Source organism: Mesoplodon mirus, assembly GCF_964341445.2.
Source record: "Mesoplodon mirus genome assembly, chromosome: 13".
NCBI lineage: Eukaryota > Metazoa > Chordata > Mammalia > Artiodactyla > Ziphiidae > Mesoplodon > Mesoplodon mirus.
Window position 1 is genome coordinate 15810481 of NC_138989.1, and position 21824 is coordinate 15832304.

The following is a 21824-nucleotide window of genomic DNA, read 5'->3' on the forward strand; positions in this document are numbered from 1 at the left end:
GGAAAACAAGAACACAAAGTCTTAAAGCAAAACTGAGGGATAAATTGTATTGGTTCCCATTTATGGTGAAGTTTTAGTTTTAGCTTTTAAAAAGAAAAATAACATCTTAAAAATATAAAAAAGAAACAGCTAGGGGAGTTGAAAATAGTTGCTTCAAGGGATGGACTAGGAGAGAAGTAGGAAACTAATATTTTGTTATAAATATGTTATAATCTGACTTTTAAAACTATGTGTATGTATTATATCAATACAATTAAATCATAAAAATTAAAAGTAATGACTTTACTGGAATTTTTTTAAATATAAGAAGAAAGATGAAAGGGAAGGAGAGGAGTTTTTCAAACAGAAAGAGAATGGAGTTGGGAGTGGGAGGGGAGGATGTCAGAGAGGAGGCATCCTGGAGTGCAATCCATGCATTTCAAAGGATCTGGGTACCCACAGTCTAATACTGAGAATTAGGAGTCAGTGCTGACCTTGAACTACACAGTGTAATAGAAAGAGGCCCTCTATGAAATTGTATACAAAATAAAGTATGTGTGAATTTCCCAGGTTCTATGGCTTTGGTCAGATTATCAAAGGAAGCTATGATGAAAAGGTTAGGAACTAGTAAATAAACAAGGTAAATTTTTTAATATTTTTAAAAATTGAAAGATTTCATGTGAAAATCTAGATTTCCAACTTCTGTCCCCCAAAATACAGTAACACTAACACTGTAATGGCTCGTGGTAATGATTGCCCAGAGCTGAGTTGCAGCTGCTCCCTGTGTAATACAGAAGACCAAATCTGACTCAATACTGGATCTATTTCTTTTACTTTAACCTTTGCATTCTATTGCTTTTTCTACTAATTAAGAATGCTGCCTAGAGCCTGAAATACAGGATAGGCCATTCTCAAGGCTCTGACCTTTAAAGGTGTAACAATTATCCTTCATATGGAGATAAAAAGTTGCAGAACAGAGAATAACATTGGTCTTGTTGGAGGTTTACAGGAATACGGTGACCTGATCTAATGCCACAGCTGCAAGAACAAAGGATTCCCACACCAAGAAGTTTGCAGCAACCAGCCACACCCTCTTTTAGCATAAAAGAAGCCTGAATTCTAACCCAGGAAAGACGTTTTTTGTTTTTTTCCCTAGGAAGAATTTTATTGTCAAGTAATTCCCTTAGGGAACAAAGTCTTCTGAGAATTCTGAAGCACACTCTCTCTCCCCTTTCCTTCTGTGATTTAAGATGGTTCTTTGGGACACTAGACCACCATCTTCTCGGTCTGATGGCTTTCCAAATAAAGTCTCTATTCCTTGCCCCAACAACTCATCTCTCGATTTATTGGCCTATCGTGCAGGGAGCAGTATGAGCTTGGACTCGGTAAGACCTACAGATGGAGCATTATGTTCTCCAACTCACCACATCCTACCACTCTTGTATTTTCCTGGCCCAGTCTGCTTCACTTGTTGACATTTCATGCCTGAACCCTGTAAGCAGTCGAGTGTGCAACTCCTGTCAGAAAGTGGCTAGTTCAGACTAAAATGTGAGTGGCTGATATGTTTGCATGCTTTTGTGTTTTTCTTGTTGTTTTTTTAATAGGAGTTTATTGAGCCCATCAAAATCCCTAATGATGGAATTCATAGGAGACATATTTCTGAGTCCCACTCAGACAATGTTTTTACTCCTCACTCTCTCTCCCATTCAGGTTGGACCAAAAGAACAGAAATCCAGTTCCAAGCATTCTCCCTCTAAAAGACTCCTGTAGACCTTCCCAGATTTCTCTGCATTCTATTTTTGTTGTTAATTTAGTTTGCATTGGCTGGTTTTTGTTTGTTTGATTTTGGAGTCTTGTTTTATTTTTGGATTGGTGGGTTGTTTTTTGTTTTTTTGTGGGGGTTTTTTGGTTTGGTTTCTGCTTTTCTAAAACAAATTGTTAGCTGCTGGCAATCATAATTTTGCCTGTCAAAAGAATCTTGGCCTCCAAGAAAATGGGGAATCAGTAGCTCCCTTTGATTGACACATACGTTTGAAAGCTTTTGTTTTCCTCCCTAGCTCTGAGGTAACAATCACAGACAGCCACTATTGCTGGGGCCACGCTGAGAAAAACCCTGTTACCTTTCCATAATAAAATGCTATGCAGTTTGAAATCATCTCATGCTGGGCCCATTTTCCTAACTGCTTGACACGTGCAAAGGGACAAAATGACTTTGAATTGAGGGGTGGCAGTGAGAAAAACAAAGGCGACCAAGCCAGAGTCTGTGATGTTCTTTATACTACAAGCTTGAGAACAGTGACTTCCACTGCATCTGAAAGGGAGAGAGAGATTCCTTGCCTGAGGCTGGTGCCTAAGAGACTGAATCTCTACTTTACTTGAGTCAATTACATTTGATTCAGTACTTCCGGAGCATCATTATGTGAAATGCAGTATGCCTGACTTGTGGGGATGCAAAGATGAGGAAGACACAGCCACAGTTTTCAAGGAACTTGAAGTCTAGTAGGAGAGATCAGACAAAAACCCAAAGACTGATAACAAATATGGTTTCCAACTACATAATCTTCCTGATCTTTCCTGACAAATGTTTATTCCCACTTTTTTTGGTAAATACCACTATGTTCCCAATCTCAAGCTATTTGGCCCAGGTTAGACCCTCACCTCCCCCCGCCACTTCCCTATTGCTTCCTGAGAGAGAGATCAAGTTCCAATTACACTGCTTGAGCCCCTAGATCAAGTCATACCTAAAATCATCCCCCTTAGTCTTTTCTGAGCCTTCAAGCTGTCAAGTCCCTGTTTGTTTGTTTGTTTGTTTTGCCTAAGCAGGTTTAAGTTATCTTTTTTAACTGAAAAAGTCCTAATAAAAATATATGCAAATACTCTTACTTATATTACCTCACTTCATCTTCAGAACAATTCTGTAAGATTTACAAGAAAGAAAAAGCTCAGGGCCCTGAAGAGGGTAAGACCAGTGTGAACACTGCCAGTTCTATTATGTAATGTAACCAAACCTTCCTAAAGAAAATGCTTCCTCCACTGAATTATGTGGGGCCAGACCTGAGCTTTAGGATGTTAAAGGCAAGAAATGCAACTATAACATCAATAGAAGATTGTGAACCTGGAGGCAAGAAGACCTATCAGGAAGGAGGCTAATATAACTTGTCCAGGCAAAAAGGCCTAGACAGAGCAGTGCGCTTCTCAAACTTTAATATGTATATGGATCAGCTAGGGATCTCGTTAAAATCCAGAGTCTAATTCAGTGAGTCTGGGGTGGGGCCTGGGATTCAGCATTTATAACCAGCTCCCAAGAGATGCTGATGCTAATGCTGCTAGACCAGGACCACACTTTGAATAGACAGGGCTCAAATCAGAGCAGTGAACAGCTGGAAGTGTTTAGGACAGAAGTGGCCATTGAACATGTTTTATTTGGCTCATAAGTATTTTTTAAAATTACAAAATGTTACTATACCAGTTTATTTTTGTGTATGTTTGAAATTTTTCACTATAAAAAGTGTTTTTAAGTTTAAATTAATTGTCAAAATATAAAGGTGATTTTACATAAATGTCCCAAGTTATAGCTTCTCAAGAAATCAGATGATCTGGCCATTCTGGGCCCATAATCCTGCCTGGCAACGTGAGGCTCTCTGGTGGGGCTCCAGTTGGCCCCACAGTCCACTGGCTCAGCACAACACAGTGGTTAAGAGCCTGGAATCTGGACCCATCCTGCCCATCCGGTCCTGACTTGGTACTTCCTACCCATGTGATTGTGCTCAAGTGACTTTCATCAGTTTCCCTATCTGTGAAATGGGAGTGACATACAGTGAGAATTAAGTAAATGAATATGTGTAAAGCTCTCCAGACAGTGCCTGGTTCCCAGCCGGGACCAAGTAAGGATTGGGATCATTATTTATCTCCTGGTCCTTGTATGCACCCAAGTTGGCAACCCCTAGTTTATAAGGTGAAATTAAAAGAACACTGTCAATGGGCAAGGCCAGGAAGACCCCCTCTTACTATGAAAACCACCATCCCTGGGGTAAGAAGTGGAAGATGGGGGTAAAAATCTGATACACACGGGCAGATGCCCACTGTCTCTTAAGCGTCCAGATATCAGCACTTTCTGCATCTCCCCTCTTCCTATCCCTTAGAAAGACCCTTGACCAAGGCCTAAGGAGGGAGGTATCCCAGCTGATGCCAGGCAACCCCTAGGACCGCTGAAGAAGGCTCACATCCAACACGCGTGGCTACCCGGACCAGGTGTTACCCCCCTGCCCATCTGGGAAACAGTGACACCACTGAAGGCACCGCCGCTGCGCCCCAGGCACCACTCGCGCTGGCGACCACCTGTTTTCCGCGCCCGGGCGCTGCTACTAACACACCCTTTCAGGGACCCGCCCCCCCAAATTCCGGTCGGGTCCCGCCAGTCCTGAGCCTTCTCCCCGCCGTCCAATTCCGTCGTCGCCCCAACCCTCAGTTTTAGCGCATCCTCCAGCTACGGCAGCCCCATTCCCCGGGACATCGTTCTGCGTCCCCCCTCTTCCCGCCCCCAGATAACGCCCCCACGACCTCCGACCCAGAGCAGGCTGCAGCTCCGGAAGACAGGGCCTGCGGCGGCCCGCCCCGCTTCCCGCAGCCCCCGCCCTGCCCACCTTACCTGCCCGCAGCAACTGTGGGCCCGCCGTCCCTCGTCCTCCGCCTCCAGCCTTGTCGCCTCTGCGACCGCCGCCACCACCGCGGCAGAGCCACCTGCGCGTGACCCTCGATCACCACCTCCCTCCCCCGCCCCCCCCCACACCTACACACCCGCGTGCGTGCTCTGACCTTAGATGTGGGAGCAGTGGACGAGGGGAAGCTCCTTAAGGGGAAGCTCAAAGATCGAGACCACCTCCCTCCCCCTCCACCACCGCCTGTGCAAGAAAAGTTGTCTCTGCAGTTGGATTTCTCTGCTGGCACAACCCATTCACCTTCTCCTCCCTCTTCCGTTCAGTCATTCACTCATTTTCCTGATCCCCAAATACACAGTGGTCTTCGGCCCCTGGCAGAAGCGGGGGTCGTCACTTGCTGTCCCTCTACTAGGAGCACTTTCCTCCCCTAAGGGTCCTCAAAGGGAAAATCAGGAAAGGTGGGGGTGGACAGAGGTGGCGCGGGGTGGGGGTGTCAACTGTCATCTCTAGTCTAAAAAGGAACTTCTGCCTGGAATGAGCAAGATTTTTAATCAGTGACTTATACACTGCCTAAAGTGGACTTACAGCCAGTTTATTTAATCCCTTTGACCAAATGAAATAAGAGTTGATGTTGGAAGTATTAAATGTATTGTTTTATGTAACAGGCTTAGAAAAGTGTCTGGCACACAGTAGGCACTCAATCACGGCAGCTATTATTATTGCCCACTTGCATTCAGCAAGACACCCATCCCCAAAGGTGGAATGGAAAAGAACATCTTGCCAGTGTGGAAATCATCTCATTCTCTTCCTGTTTAAGGCAAGTGATGTAAACTAGAGGACTGGCCAAGGGTGGCCTGCAGAATATGTTCTGTTTGGTTTAGTCAGTGTTTTGTTTAAGTGAATTAATTGCCAACACTTAAAAACTGAGAGAGCACATAAATATGGGGATTTTCAGTACCTCTTTGATAAACAGAAAGTTTAGGCCATACTAAGCCCACTTTCCTGGAGGCAGGAAGCTCAGGAGCTGTGAGTCCTCTAAACAGGTGTTTCTTCTGACTGGTCAGTTTCCACTAGGCCCACTTCGCTCATTTACAAGGTCTTCTTGGAGCCTGTGGACCTTCTGAGTTCGGCCTAAGGTCTAATGCTGAGTTTTCTCCAGTTTCCCCAAGAAGTAATTTTCACTATCCCAGGAAACTGAGGATCAGAAAAATCTAGTGAATCATCCAAGGTCACACAGCTAATAAACAAAAAAACTGAAATTAGAACCCAGTTTTTATATCCCAGATGCCTGAGGGGTAAAGGGAAGCATATAGGGGGAAAAGTGCTTTACACCAAACCATCTTTTTGAAAGGAGCATTTTTATTAACAGCCTGTTGGAATGCCAATTTTTGGGGTTTAATAAGAATTTAAATTTTTAGCTTCATCTGAATTGGCAGTGCCCTCTCCCACACTCACTCCACCTCCTTTTTCTTTCTCATTTAAGCACTTTGGAAATTTTCTAAAGGTTTAACTAATAACGAAAATATTTCTTATTTCATCCAGCCCTAATTACTGGCAACCGTAAGTGTTCTTTCTTTCTTTTTTTTTTTTTTTTTGGTTTCTTTATTTATATTTTACTCTTTGTAGTTTATAAATTTTCAAAATCAAAGTGTATTTCATGTTAAGTTTTCAATTAGGGTTGTGTGGTCTTTTAGCTCAATAAACACACATATAAGAAAAAATGTGTGCTGTGCACATACCCACCTATCTATATACACTCCCACTCCTCCTAGCAGGCTTTTGGTGTCTCTCTAGGTATCACTGCCCCCAAATGTATTTATAGATCTTAAAATTAAACACCAAAGTCACTAAGAGTTTTTTTAATAAGCATAATTTTATCTTTCACATGAAAGTTTTAGAGAGTTCGGTTGCAACCACTGGCCCTAAAAAAATGATCCTACATTTATTGTCAATTTATGCATGTTGATAACTAATTCAGAAGAATCTTAAACACAGTGGAGGCAACCCCCTTGCCCCCAAAAAAGAGACACATATCCAGGCCAGAATCAGCTAGTTTATGCCTTCTGTTCTTGACTTTTAGGGCACTCCTTAAGGTGTGTCTACCCCTATGAGGTCAGTGGGAAAGCTCTTCTCCTTAGGCCTTGGACCACTTTTATCCTCTATAGGTTGACAATGTGGGCTGTCAGTCATTCCATTCTGTCCAATTGCTCTGCAGTGTGGGATGGGTGGTTGGACAGAGGAGAGGGGAAGGGCCCCAGAGACTACAAATGGAAAAAAGGGAGGAGTAAGAGGTCCTCACTGTGTTCTACCTTCAGCCTCAAGCATCTTTAAGGTAACCAAAAGTGTGGTCCCCAGACCAGCAGCATCAGCATCACATGGGAGCTTGTTAGAAATGCAGATTCCTGGGCTCTTCCCTAGAGCTATTGAGTCAAACACTCGGGGTGAGGCTCCCAGGGAATCTATGGTTAACATGCCCTCCAGGTGATTCTCATGAATACTAAAGTTTGAGGTTAACCTCGTCCTGAGCGCTTTATGCTACAGCGATTTATGCTTTTAATCTCTCTTTCTCCACCTTAAGTTACATTACCAAAGGCTCCCTTCTCAGTTATCCTGGCCAGACCCCAGAGAGAAAGGAAGGCTAGGAACCCCTCCCATCACACTGAGAATCTTGAATAACTTTATCCCTTGCCTTTGGAATATATCATCTTATAATTCAATATTATGCAAATAACCCAATTAAAACGTGAACAAAATATCTGACAGTTCAAAAAAGAAGGTATATAAATGGCCAGTAAGTGCATGAAAAGGTGTTCAACAGCATTAATCATTAGGGAAATGCAAATTAAAACCTCAATGAGATAACCATTATACACCTGCCAGATGGGCTAAAACTAATAAGACTGACAATACTAAGTGTTTGTGAGGATATGGAGCAACTGGAACATTCATGAACTGCTGACAGGAATGCAAAATGGTACAATAACTTTGGAAAAGAGTTTGGCAATTTCTTATAAAGCTCAGCATGCTCAGCATACACTTATCAAACGACCCAGTAGTTCCACTCCTGGGCATTTACCCAAAAGAAATGAAAGCATATGCTTATACAAAGATTTCCACATATCAGTGCAATTCATAATAGCCCCAAACTAGAAGTGACCCAAATGCCCATCAATATATGCATAGATAAACAAATTCTGGCACTTCCATATAATGGAATACTCTTTAGTGATGAAAAGGGAATGAGCCACTGATACACTCAACAACGTGGATGAGTATCAAAAACATGCTGAACAAAAGAAGCCAGATAGAAAATGTTACATATTGTATGATTTCATTTATATCAAATTCTAGGGATCTGTCATGATAGATAGCAGATCAGTCAATGGTTGTCAGGGATTGATGGTGTGGTGATTAAGGGCAAAAGGATATAAGGAAAGTTTCTGGGGTGATGGAAAGGTTCTGTTATCTTTACTGTAGTGGTGGTTATACAGATGTAGATATCTGTCAAAACATATCAAACTGTCCACTTAAAATGGGTGCACTGTTACACGGACATCACACCTCCATAAAGCTGATTCTTTTTAGCATTATCGCACATCAATGACAGTTTGATAAGAGTGATTTTTTAAAATAAATTTATTTATTTTAGTTATTTATATTTGGCTGCACTGGGTCCCCATTGCTGCGCGTGGGCTTTCTCTAGTTGTAGCCAGCAGGGGCTACTCTTTGTTGCAGTGCATGGGCTTCACATTGCATTGGCTTCTCTTGTTGCAGAGCATGGGCTCTAGGCGCGCAGACTTCAGTAGTTGTGGCACGCGGGCTCGGTAGTTGTGGCTCACAGGCTTTAGAGCACAGGCTCAGTAGTTGTGGCACACAGGCCTCTTCCCGGACCAGGACTCGAATCCATGTCCCCTGCATTGGCAGGCGGATTCTTTATCACTGCACCACCAGGGAAGTCCCAAGGGTGATTAATTTTAAGTGACCGTCTGGCCCAGCTGTGCCCAGGAGGGAATGGCTAACACCAAAAGAAACAGAGAGGTGTCTCTGGTTGGCTTCCAGTCCATCTTAGTGCGGAGCCTGTGCTCTCTCTGTTCCCACTGCAGCTTAGAGGCAGTTCGGCAGTGCAGACACTTTTCCCGCATCAAATAAATTCAAATGCCCAGTAACTGGGAAGCAAGTTCCCTGGCTCAATGCAATTACCAAGCACTCCTCACTCTGCCCTTTGAACCAGCCCAACAACCCTGGGATAGAGATTCTGTAAGGAGTGAAGAAGCCATCCTTCCGGGGTTGCCTGGGGACTCTCACTAGCCACATACAGGCACCTGTGCTCCAGTCTCTAATGCTGCTTTCCTAATTGGTGTCAGGATCATGAGAGCTGTGTTCCTGAGCCTGTTGGCGAAAGAAGAAAGCCACAGGCTTGGGGACTCCAGCACATCAGATCCATTTCTGACCGCAAAAGCGGAGCTGCCACGTCTCACAACTCTAAGGGGTGCCACTCATGTAGAATAAATACCATGTAAATGGCGTCCCTGGAACTGGGCAACACAGCGGCCCCTCATGAGACATGGAACTAGGCACCAGCAGCAAAGGTCTCTGGCATTAGCTGGAATAATCCCCATGAGGGATCATTCTTCTCTTCACAGGCCTTTTTTTTTTTAATAAAATTCATCTAGCATAAAATTAACCATTTTAAAGGATTCAAGTCAATGACGTTCACAATGTTGTGCAACCACCTCCACTATCTAGTTCCAAAGTCCTGCATCACCCCAAAGGGAAACCTCTACCCAGGAAGCAGTCACTCTCCATTCCTTTTTCTCCTCCTAGCCCCTGGCAACCACTCATCTACTTTCTGTCTTGATGGATTTGCCTATTCTGGACATCTCATATAAATGGGATCATACAATATGTGGTCTTTCATGACTGACTTCTTTCACTTAGCACCATGTTTTCAAGATGCATCCATGTTGTAGCACAAATCAATATTTCATTCCTTGTTATGACTGAATAATATTCCATTGTATGGATAGATAACACTTTCTCTTGATCCAGTCGTAAGTTAGTGAACAACTGGGTGTTTGCAGGTCTTTTTACAGCCCTTATCTTAGTCCTTGGAGGTGAACAGGACTGTGAGTTCCCTGGAGGGCAAATCCATGCCTTTTGAATTCCCGCTCTAACAGAATACCATAGACTAGGCTGCTTAAACAACAAACGGGAGGCTCCAAGTCTGAGTTCAGGGTGCCAGCATGGTGGAGTTCTTGATGAAGACCCTCTCCCTGCTTCTGTCCTCCCGTCGCCTTTCCTGGGTGTGTGCACAGAGAGAGACCTCTTGTCTCTCCCTCTCCTTATAAGGACACTAATCCTGCCACAAGGGCCCCACTAACCTAATCACCTCCCAAAGGCCCCACCTCCAAATACCGTCACATCTTGGATTAGGATTTCAACAAACGAATTTTGGGAGGACACAGCATTCAGGCTGGTAGGTGGCAGTTTTAACAAGCAAGGGAACTTACTCCCGAGGCTTTTCTTGGGGGAGATCTCCACACCCGCCTGAAACATTTATATAGAGGCCACAATTGGGCTCAGTTATATATACTGTCCAGACGGTCTCAACCACACCTACTCTCTCAAGGCTGGGCTGTCCTTGAGAATGGCTCTCACTGCAGGAACAGTGGGCAGAATGTACACTGCAAGGTCGGGGAAGGGGGTGAGGAGCCTCCGATTGCCTGGGGCCACCAACCAGTGGTCACGTCCTCTCAATGACCTCCTCCAACAGCTGACCCTGACACAAAAATGTGAGTGCAAATAAATTATTTGGGGAGGTGGCCTCAGGAAGCACTGGTAGAGGAGAGGGGAAGGCAATGGAAGGAAGCAAATAAAAGTGCATCACTGAGCAGATTGCCACTGGGGCAACAGAGCTCAAATCCCCACTCAGTGTATCCTCAACCAAGGAGCAAGGGATCTGGGATCTTATTGTTATCCCCCAGCTATCACCAGTCCTGGGTTGATACGTGCTCCAGGAGAAGGGAGGGGTGCTAACTCCTGGCACTTCTAGCCTGCCCTGTAAACAGCCAGATAAAGCCCTCGCCTACAAATCTTAGGTGCAGCTGTTGGAAGCTCTCAGGTCTGCATGCCCCAAAATGGAGTGTGCCAAGCAGATATGAGCAGGGCACCCACGACATCTGCTACAGGGACTCACTGAAGGATTTTAAGCAGAGTGAGTTTCAAAGCTCACTCTGGTCTTTGGGAGGAGAACAGGCTGTAGGCGACAGGAGTGGAAGCGCAAGTGCAGCTCGGATCCTGCTGGCAGTGGTTCCAGCAGGAGATGGCCGTAGTTTGGGCCAGGATGGTGGCAGTGGGGGTGGAGAGAGTGGGAAGGTTTGAGATATATTCAGAAGTAGGAACTGCAGGGTTTGGTGATGGACTGGATATGGGGATGAGAGAGAGAGGGCCATCAAGGATAGCTCCTAAGTTTCTGGCTTTGTCAACTAGGTGAATGAAGATGCTATTCTCTGAGAGGGAACTGGAGAAGAGGATGTTGGTATTATTGTGGAATTGGGTTAAATTAAGGAGACTGCACCTAACCTGGGGCCTTCCCTATGCTAGGCACTTGGTATGGTTCTGTGTTTTTCCCCCCACTCCCATGTTCTCTGAAGACAAGATCAAAGCCTGCTGGGGCCCACAATGAGTGAAACATTTAAACTCTGGGAAATAACAGATAATAGAAACAAACCTCACAGCTCACCTTGGCAGGTTACTGGAATTCCATGTGACATCCCAACCCAGTTCTGGAAGCAGATTCCAGAAATCACCTTTGGTCCTACTATACCAGGGGCAGATCTTTTTCCTGATTGGCAGCAATTATGGCATAATCTGAGTGTTAGAGCGATGCGGTCATTTTCAGCTGGCAATGTGCTTTTAATTCAGTATTTTCAAATGGCTCAGAGTTTTCTTCTTAACACATGGTCCAAAAATAAACATGGGAGAGCAAACATTTGGGATTTGTTCCAGAAGATTTGAATCAGTCACTCACGTATTCAACAAACATTAGCATCGATTTCAAAGGAACTGGGAGAGAAAGAAGAGCTTTCTCAAGAGCTAAATCATATGGGCGGAGATGAAACTGTTCAAAACAAAGAAACTGCACTGAGGGGATCAGAAAAAGCAGTGACTATGTCCACAAGCGGCTTTACAGGGAATACGGGGCCATGGAATGATGCAATAGACTTAGAGATGGAGAGACATGCAGTTACCTGAACAGGAGTGCAAACTGGTACTGGTTGGCAATATCTATTAGGACTAAACATACATATACACTGTAATCTAGCAATTCCATTCCTAGGCATATTCCAAAGAGAAATGCATTCATTTGTTCGCTAAAAGATATGTGCTAGAGTGTTCAAGGTTGTGCTATTCAAACAAAAAATCAAAACAAAGAAACTGGAAACAACCCAAATGCCCACCAATAGTAGTATGACTGAACAAACTGTGGTATATTTACACAATGGAATATCATACACTGTACAGCAATGTAAATGAATAGTTTACAACAACATGCAATAACATGGATGCTTCCCATACAAAGTCATGATTCTAATAATAATACTTTGCATTTGGACATACTGTTAAATAATCTCAAGAAATACTGAGTAGTATTCCCAGAACAGACACTGTCCTAGGTACTGGAGATACAGACAGTAAACAGGACCTTGAAAAACCCTTGCCTTCATGGATCTTACATTCTAGTGGGGGGAACAGAGAGCAATAAGTAGTATATCCGAAATCTCTGAACATGTTTTAGTTTGGGTTTTGGCTTTTTAATGGAATTAAATAACTTAATGGCCAGGATTGAACTAAATGAACATGATGCTCTAAACCAGGAGGTGACGGACCTTTGGGGGGGGGGTGACCCTTGATGGACATCAAGGGACCAACGAGTCTCCTAGAATTACATGTAAAATGTTGTGTGTCTGGGGATTTTTCTGGGGAGATGGCCCAAGGCATACTCAGTTTCTTAAAAAGGTCACTGACACAAAGGGAGTTCAGAATCTCCAAATTCTCCCCAGTGTTGTTTAGGGAGCATACAAACATTCTCAGAGCACTTGCCTATAATCATGGGATCGACTGTATTTTGCTCCATTTGCTCAACATTATTTCTCAGAACCAGCAAGTGTATATACAGCCACAGCCTATGTGTCATTCATAAATGCTACAAAAGATCACACTGCTTCACGCTCTGATTGCTTAGCGGAACCACTCCCCAAACATCAGGCATGGGGTTGTTTCTCCTTTCTTACCGTTCCATAAAGGCTGCTGTGAGAGCTTTGGAAAGATTGTTTGTTCCTTCTAAAGGGTTGTCTTGGAGTGTTTTTGAAAACTGCAAGAAGTGGGTCAAATGGTATCAATGGTTTAATACTCCAGGATGGCTATTGACCACGTTTTCAATATAGCAAGAACAGCTATTAAAAATCACCTACAGGGCTTCCCCGGTGGCGCAGTGGTTGAGAATCTGCCTGCTAATGCAGGGGACACGGGTTCAAGCCCTGGTCTGGGAAGATCCCACATGCCGCGGAGCAACTGGGCCCGTGGGCCACGACTACTGAGCCTGCGCGTCTGGAGCCTCTGCTCCGCAACAAGAGAGGCCGCGATAGCGAGAGGCCCGCGCACCGCGATGAAGAGTGGCCCCTGCTTGCCACAACTAGAGAAAGCCCTCGCACAGAAACGAAGACCCAACACAGCCAAAAATAAATAAATACATACATACATACATAAATACATAAATAAATAGCCAAGCATTTAAAAAAAAAAAATCACCTACAGGATATATGACAAAGGGATCGTTTCAGCTTTAATTCATCACTGATCTTCCTCTCCCCTGCACAATAGTAGTCATTTATCCGTGATGAAACAGCAGAATGAAACATACTTATTACAATAATGGAAAAATACCTATTTTCTGGCAAGATATTTCATGCTTCTATGACCTTGGAAGTGAAGTTCCTCTCAATTTTTTTTCCTATCATTCACCATAACCAATGTGTCAGTTTCAGGGTAAACAGGCAAGATGGGGGTGAGGTGGGGGGTGGGGTTAAAGGGTGGAATGTTGCCATGGTAACAAAGGATTTCAGTGATGAGTATCCATGGTGATTGTTGCTAAATTCTGAGAGGTTTTAAATGCTTTATTTAAAATACATAACAACTGTGCAGCTGCTGAGGATGTTATAAGGGGAAGAGAGGAATGGGCTGTTTGTGCATTTATGGATACATGCTTGGTGTGGTTCAGAAGGAAAAAGATAAGGCAGTTCAAGGACAGATGTGCTCCCTGTGTGACGCCTTTTAGCAGCTATCAAGGACTGCTATCCCTCTAACACAGAATGCTCTCACACCCCCGGGTCCCAATTTTACCTCGATCGCCTACTCAACAGGGTGACATCTAAGATAGACTCAGGCAGGAACCAGTCCCCACCCTGCTCCTTCCCTGGGTACCCTGCCCACATCACTGCCTCAGAATAGAAATACCCGGCACTTCTGAGCAGAACTGAGAGTTCCCAAGGGGTGAAGCCCATTGGAAGCTTAAAATGAATGCTGAGGATTGTAAAGTAGAGCCTATTTTTTCACCCCCAAATTTGCATGGAATACGAATTGGAGAAATGGGACTAGAATCCAGGTCGTCTAGTTAGTAATCCAGAGTTCGCTCGTTCTCCTTTTGTATTAGAATGAACTTTGACTATGAACAGCAAAGACCCAACGTAACAGGAACTTTAACAAGATGGGAGCTCATTTCTCTTTTACAAATCAATCAATTAATCAAGCACTAAATCCAGAGGTTCAAGAGGCCAGGCTCACCTTGTTGCTCCACTAGACTCCACTCTCATGGTCACTTCATTGTCCATTATGGCTGCCTAATTCCAGCGATCACAACCAAATTCCAACCAACGGGAAAAGGAAAAGATGAAGAAATAAAAGCAAAGGGTCCAAATGATTGTCTTTTTAAGAAGGTTCCAGAAAGCTTCTACATGACGCTTCCCCTTATACCTCATCTACTGTTACCGAACACAAGTTTGTGTGCCCGACAAACAGTGAGACCAAACAATACCAAAACGTTGGAGTTTGGAGCAGAGAAACGTTTATTTCAGGGCCATGCAAGGAGATGGGTGGCTCATGCCTTAAAAATCCCGAACGCCCTGAAAGCTTTCAGCAAAGCCCTTTCATAGGAAAGGTGAGGGAGGGGCGTGGTTAGTTGTTAAAAACTTCTTGGTGTCAGACCCTTTGTTCTTTTTTTTTTTTTTTTTTTTATTTATTTAAAATTAGTTTCTGCTTTATAACAAAGTGAATCAGTCATAAGACCCTTTGTTCTTGAGGTCAGGGCACAGTCAGGTCATGATCTTCCTGTAAACCTCCACCAAAACAAAAGTTATTCTCTGTTCTGACAAGAGAAGGCAAGGTCCCGAGGCTCAGCTTTCGCCCTCTGAGGTCCAGGGCCTGGCTAAGAGGAGGGGGTCCCTGCACCAGCCAGTTATCCTGCCCGGGAGCATTAGTCCAGCACCCAGTCTCAGTCCTCCTGCCTGTGCCCAGGCCCAGCTGAAGAGACAGATCTCAGCTGGTGGCGCCCTCAGAGGCAGGTCCCCAGATCCTGCCCAGCTGTTATCACTGAGGGAGCCAGGCGCCCAGGACCCAGCTGGCCCTCAGGCTTTTCATTTAAACTGAATAGAGTCATTTGTATAGGATCAATAGGAATACCTGTAGCAAATACCAGCTGGGTTATTTCCCAGCTCACTCCAATAGCCCTTCTCTGAGAATAGCCCGAACTGTTAGAGGAACCATTGACCAAAACTGCCCACCCTGGCCAGGCCTGATAGTAACCATTTGCATGAGTTATCTTACAACAGGAGGTCCCGGTGAGGAACATGGAACCAACAAGCTACCACCAAGTAGAAGAATTCGGGAAAGGTCAAAAGGAAGGAGGAGACGCCAGTTCATATGTCCTACCAACCCCCCAGAATCCTTCTCGCTGGAATCCATCCTGGCTGAGCGATGTGCGCACCACCAGGAAGGACCCTGAGTCAGAATGATTGGCCAGAGACGACCCGGAAACTAACCCCATCACCATTAAACCCGAGACTGCGAGCCACGTGGCAGAGCAGTTCTCCTGGGTTCCCTGACCCTGTGCTCTGTGCCTGGGCGCCTGTTCCCAATAAAGTCTCTTGCTTTGTCAGCACACGTGTCTCCTCAGACAATTCATTTCCGAGTGTTAGACAAGAGCCCACTCTCCGGCCCTGCAAGGGGTCCCCCTTCCTGCAACACAACCACAGAGGTGGACCTGAAGTAATGATGTGCAATGTCCTGGCAACTTAACCCTGACCTCTGGCCACCTCCTAGGGGTAAGACAACTGATCTAAGCTGGACCAGTTTTTGAAATTTGAACAGAGAGACTGAAGCTGGTTGAAGCTGTTACCTTAATGGCAGTGTCCGTATACTCCGGTTCCTGAGGACTCCACAGGCTGCGTCCCACGGAGACCGCTGCCGCCGCTATTAAGCTGCAGAGGCGGGGATGCGAGAGAGGTCCACTGCTGCCTCAAGGCCTGAGCCCAGCCAAAGGGCGGCCGTGGCGAGGGCTCTGGAGCTCTGCTGGACACAGCCCTCAGCCTTTCCCGGGGCCCTCAACCTTTCCCGGGGCCCCCAGCTCACCCGCCAGCCCTGAGGCCGGAGAGCCTGGAGGGCCCCGGGGAGGAGGCCGCCTTCTGCCTCTTACCGCACTCTACTCCGCGAGGACCACCACCAGCCAGGCCGAGCGTCGGCGGAGGGAGATCTCCAACCTCTGCTGGGCGGCTCTCGTGCCAGCGGTCTCGCGGTAACGCTCATGATCTCGCGGTAATGCTCATGGTCTCGCGGTAACTGTGGCAAGCTAATGGCTGAGTGCTCACTCTGTACCTATTAACAACGTCTGCTACTGGGCCTCGTCTCACTGCAAAGTGGGGAGAGAAAGAAGGAAAGAGATAGAAGCTCTCACAGTCCACATTTATCTAAAGTGAGAACTGTGGTGGTGCTTGAGGTGATTTTACATGGTACATAATCACCTTGGCAGAAATTCATCCCTTTTCCATTTCCTTCCAATCCTGAGCATGACAAGGAGAAAGTCTCGGGTTGGTACCACAGGTTCTGTACGCCACTCTCACACTTGTTATTGCCTCTTTTTAACAAAGAGAGAGGGGGGTCTCAGCCCAGAGTTCTGAGTAGCCCCAAATATCCCTAAATACTAAACCTGATGGGCAGAGCAGATGCTGACTTTTGTTTTACATGAGTTGCTGTCCTATCAATCACAGTTGCCTTACTAAGAGCTTTATAACATGATTTTGCTTGTCTTGTTTTAATTGTCATTTATTTTCTATTTTTTTGAGTAATAAGATTTTCCATTTACACTTGTTCAGTGATTTCCTTTTAAATAAACACCTTTACATTTTTAAAAGTGAGTTGATTTAAAGGGAAAAACATTAAGTGAAAATAGTACAGAGGGTACATGGATATGTTAAAAATGTGACTGAAGTGTGGAACACACAATCTTAGTGGAAAATACAACTGCTGAGGCTGGAAGGGGATTGCATTCTAATCCCATTTCTGCCACTGATTTGCTGTGTGGCCTTTGACAAGTTCCTTCACCTCTCTGAGCCTCCATTTCCTTACATGTAAAATGAGGAAAACTGGACTCAACGGTTGCTAAGATCCGTGCTCTGCCCCAAAATATAACTTCCAAGGCCCCCAGACATCATTCCTCTAGCGATACCAGCTTTGCCTCGGTGAGCATTTGAGAGTACATAAAGCAGCAAATGCTTAGCTTAGCGCTGGAGATTAAACTATATTCAGAACATTGCAAATAAATAAAGATTTTTAAGCCAGTGGAGAGCCATCTCCCAAACATGCAAAATTAGACTTAATTATTTTTAAAACAATACATCTCTTAATTTGCAAATGAGCAGAACGGCATGCTAAGCAGGGTCTTATTTTAGATGCTAACTACAGTAGCTTTTTCAATTAAAGATTTACATACTCTCTCTTCACACTTCCCCTCAACTGTTATTAATAACTCTGCCTTTTCCTTGGGTTTAAATTATCCCTAAATATTAAAACCAGTGTGCAGAGCAGATGCTGACTTTTGTTTTACATAAGTCACTTGTCTTATTATAACTCAAAACAAAGACCCATTTCCCATTTTATCAAGAAATCCCGGGAACAGTTCTTAGAGCTTTCTGAGATGCTCTTCCCAGGTTATGATCCTCTAATTTGGCTTAAATAAAATTTTCCATTTCTTTCTTAAAAAAAAAAAGAAAAGAAAGAAATCCCGAGAGATGGTCTACTCTGGAGGTCTGGACTTGACAGAGGTGGGGGACACAGCTCCACTGTTCCTCAGTCATGTTGACACCTGAGTTCCCAGACATATCAAGAAATGCACGGGAAAACCACAGTGAGATAGTATTTTATACCCAAGCATTTGAGAAAACTGAAATGTCTGACTATAGCAAGTATTGGCAAGGATGTGGAATTCTTACAGACAGGAAGCCAGCCTAGGGAAGAAGTATGTGTGGTGGACAGAATGATAGCTTTGGAGTCGTTCATTCGACAAATATTTATTGAGCACCTACTGTGTGACAGACACTGTTCTTGATGCTGGGGAGGCAGCAGAGAGCATGACAGACAAAACACCTTGCTTTCATGGAGCTGACGTTTTAGAGGGGAAGGGTGAACAACAGAAAAAAATAAGTAAGAGATAGAGTGTGTTAGATAATGAGAACTGCCAGGAAGAAAAATAAGGAAAGAGGGAGAAATCAGGGGTAGTGGGGAAAAAATTGCAATTTTTAAAAGGGTTGTCAGAGAAAGGTCAGTGAGGTGACTTTTGAGCACAGACTTGAAACAAGCCTAGGTGGTTATTTGAGAAAGAGTATTCTAGACAGAGGGAACAGCCTGTGCAAAGGCCCTGAGGTAGGAGTGTGCCTGGTATGATTATGGAAGAGCAAGAGGGCCTGTGTGATTGAAGTACAATGAACAAAGGGATAAAGAGCAGGAGATGAGGACAAAGAAGGCATGCAGGGGGCTTGTCAGCCAGGGTGAGGCTTTGGGTTTTTACTGTGGTAAGATGGGAGCCATAGAAGAGTTTTGAGCAGAGGAGGACTTAGTGTCCCTGGGGCTGCTGGGATGAGAACAGACTGGAGGGTAGAAGGTGGTGGGGAAGACATAATCAGGGAGACCAGGGCAGAGGCTACTGAGATGTGATAGTGGCTGGACCAGGTGATAGTGGGGTTGGGAAAAAGTGGGCAGGTATTTATTTTGAAAGTAGAGCCAACAGATTATGCTGAATCCAGATAGAGCTGAGTTCAAATCCCAGCTCATCCACTCTCTTAGGCATATCACTTATCCTCTCTGAGCCTCAGTTTCCGCATCTGTAAAATGGGGATAATCATTCCCATGGGGGGCTGTGGTGAGAAGTCAGTGAGGGAGCTGGTGCACAGTAACTCAAAGCTATTATTTTCATCTACTCCAGCCAGTGTCCATCTCCTCGTGGCTACACTGACCTCCCCAGAAAGACTTAGAGACCCCTGGGGTGGGGGGATGGGGTCACAGAGCCATGTTCTGATATGGAAAAGGGAAATGGGTCTGACCAGAATGGACCCTAAGGAGCTGATGTCACCGGCAGCCTAGAAACGTGATGGGTCACAGGCATAGGAGGGAGGGGACTGACCAGCACATGACCCATCCGTCCTCAGCGAGAGGCCAGGAAATACTTTTTCTGGGCTCCACCTCTCTCTCTGCCTCTGCCAGTCTCCTCTCCTCCCTCCATTAACTGCAGCCTCTTATTCTCGATGGAGAAGTTTCTGGCTGCCTCTGATGGCCTTTCTGCACACTGAAGATGTGGGGAAAACAAAATAATTAAGCCCTGCCTTTCTTGGTATCTTTCAGCTGGGAACCCAAAGTGCTTTTCCAACATTAATGAGACTGTCGAGGCTCCCAGCAGCTGAGCATGGAGGGCAGGTCACAGACAGAGCATGGACCGGGCTGTCAGGGTCTCTCTTTCTGCTGCTTTAAGAGCCTTCCAGGAGGAACATGAGCTAATTCAGAGCAATGTCCATGCCATTCTAAGAGGATGGATGAATCTGCCCTTTGGGTCACTTCTTTAAAGAATGGTAAAATTCAGCATAATAAAAGGAAGCCAGAAAACCTTAAAATGTTTGTGGAAGAAATCTTATGTAATTCGCACAGATTACCAACAATCAGTTTATCTGGCTTCCCTGGTGGTTCAGTGGTTAAGAATCCGCCTGCCAATGCAGGGGACACGGGTTTGAGCCCTGGTCCGGGAAGATCCCACATGCCGTGGAGCAACTAAGCCCGTGCGCCACAACTACTGAGCCTGCGCTCTAGAGACCACGAGCTACAACTACTGGAGCCCGCGTGCCTAGAGTCCGTGCTCTGCAACAAGAGAAGCCACCACAATGAGAAGCCCGCGCACCACAACAAAGAGAAGCCCCCACTCTCCGCAACTAGAGAAAGCCTGCGCGCAGCAACGAAGACCCAAAGCAGCCAAAAATAAATAAATAAATTTAAAAAGAAAAAAACCCAGCTTATCCACTTCTGCCACAATCAAGCTGTAAATCAGTATAATGTCATTAAGTCAATCAACAAACATTCTGTCATTTCACACTCGCTCAGACATGCTTTTTTCTGATCTCTGTATTTAAAATAGCATCCTGCTGCCCCCCCACCACTGCCTCCTTTATTCTGTTCCTTTATCCTATTTTATTTGTCTTCTTTCTCCTATTACTATATGAAATTATAATTATCTATTTCCTTATTTAATATTTTCTCCTCCACCTGCAAATAAACCTCATGTCTGCCTTATTTGTTGCTCTGTCCCAGCACCTATCACAGTGACTGGCACATAGTAGGCTCTCAATAAATACTGAATGAGTGGGTGAATGAATGAATGAGGGAACAACCCTTCGAGGTAGGTGGGACTGGTATATCTTTGCCATGTAACAGATGAAGACACTGAGGCTTATCCAGATTAAAGCTAATAGCTCAAGAAGGGGAAGGGAAAGGGACCAACATGGGTGCCTACTATGTTCCAAGGAATGAGCTAGGTGTTCTCTCATCTGAACCCTTTCACAACCCACGAAGGAGGCAAAATTATCCCCATTTTACAGATGACCAGCAAAGTGCAGATACCACCTTGTGATATGCAGAAAAATAGACCCCCTAAAATGTCCACATCCTAATCCCTGGAACCTATGAATATGTTACTTCACATGACAAGGGAATTAAAGTTACAGACAGAATTAAGTTTGCAAGCCAGCTGACCTTAAAATAAAGAGATTCTCCTAGATTATCTGGGGGCACCCAATGTAATCACAAGGGTCCTTTACATGTGGAAGAAGAGGGCAGGAGAGTCAGTGTCAGTGATGTGACATGAGAGAGACTCAACCAGCCACCACTGGCTTTGAAGCCAGAGGAAGGAGCCATGAGCCAGGGAATGCAGCTGTCCTCCAAAAAGCTGGAAAAGGCAAGGAAATGGATTCTCCCCTAGAGCTCCAGAAGGGAACACGGCCTTGCTGACACTTTGATTGTAGCCCATTTTGGACTTTTGGCCTCCAACACTGTGAAATAATAAATCTGTGTTTTTTAAGCCACTAAGTTTCTGATCATTTGTTACAGCTACAAAAAGAAACAAATACGTACCTCCTGATCATTCAGGAGTAAATCCTTGCAGTAGATCCACAAATCATTACTGCCCTAAAGGGAACTTGCCCAGCTCTCAGACAGACTCTTCTGTCCCTAGCTGAGTGGGCAGTGGGGACATGACCCCTCCCCAGCCGTGGTTGATTGGACCAAGCAAGGGACAACTGAACCAAAATAGGTCAAATAGAGTCTCTCCCTCCTGGGGATTTGGACTGGAGACAAAAGCCTCAAATTAGTTTCTGTTTAGAGCAGCTTCAGGCCAAATCTGGTTTGTGAATGGGATTTATTGGGCCTGCACTGTGCTGTATTTATTTTTTTAAACATCTTTATTAGAGTATAATTGCTTTACAATGGTGTGTTAATTTCTGCTTTATAACAAAGTGAATCAGCTATACATTTACATATATCCCCATATCTCCTGCACTGTGCTTTAAAGTCTTTTTTTTAATTAGTTGCCAATGCATTTAA

At 44.8% G+C, this 21824-nt stretch overlaps 1 protein-coding gene across 4 annotated transcripts in view; it reads right to left on the bottom strand.

Annotated features, from left to right (window-relative positions):
• Positions 1-16482, bottom strand: part of RPH3A (rabphilin 3A) — a 301610-nt gene extending 285128 nt beyond the window's left edge. For all 4 annotated transcript variants that reach the window (XM_082641651.1, XM_082641652.1, XM_082641649.1 and 1 more), the window contains exon 1: positions 16090-16482. The gene's annotated coding sequence lies outside the window, so the exon portion shown is untranslated. The remainder of the gene's footprint in view (positions 1-16089) is intronic.
• Between the last annotated feature and the right edge of the window lie 5342 nt (positions 16483-21824).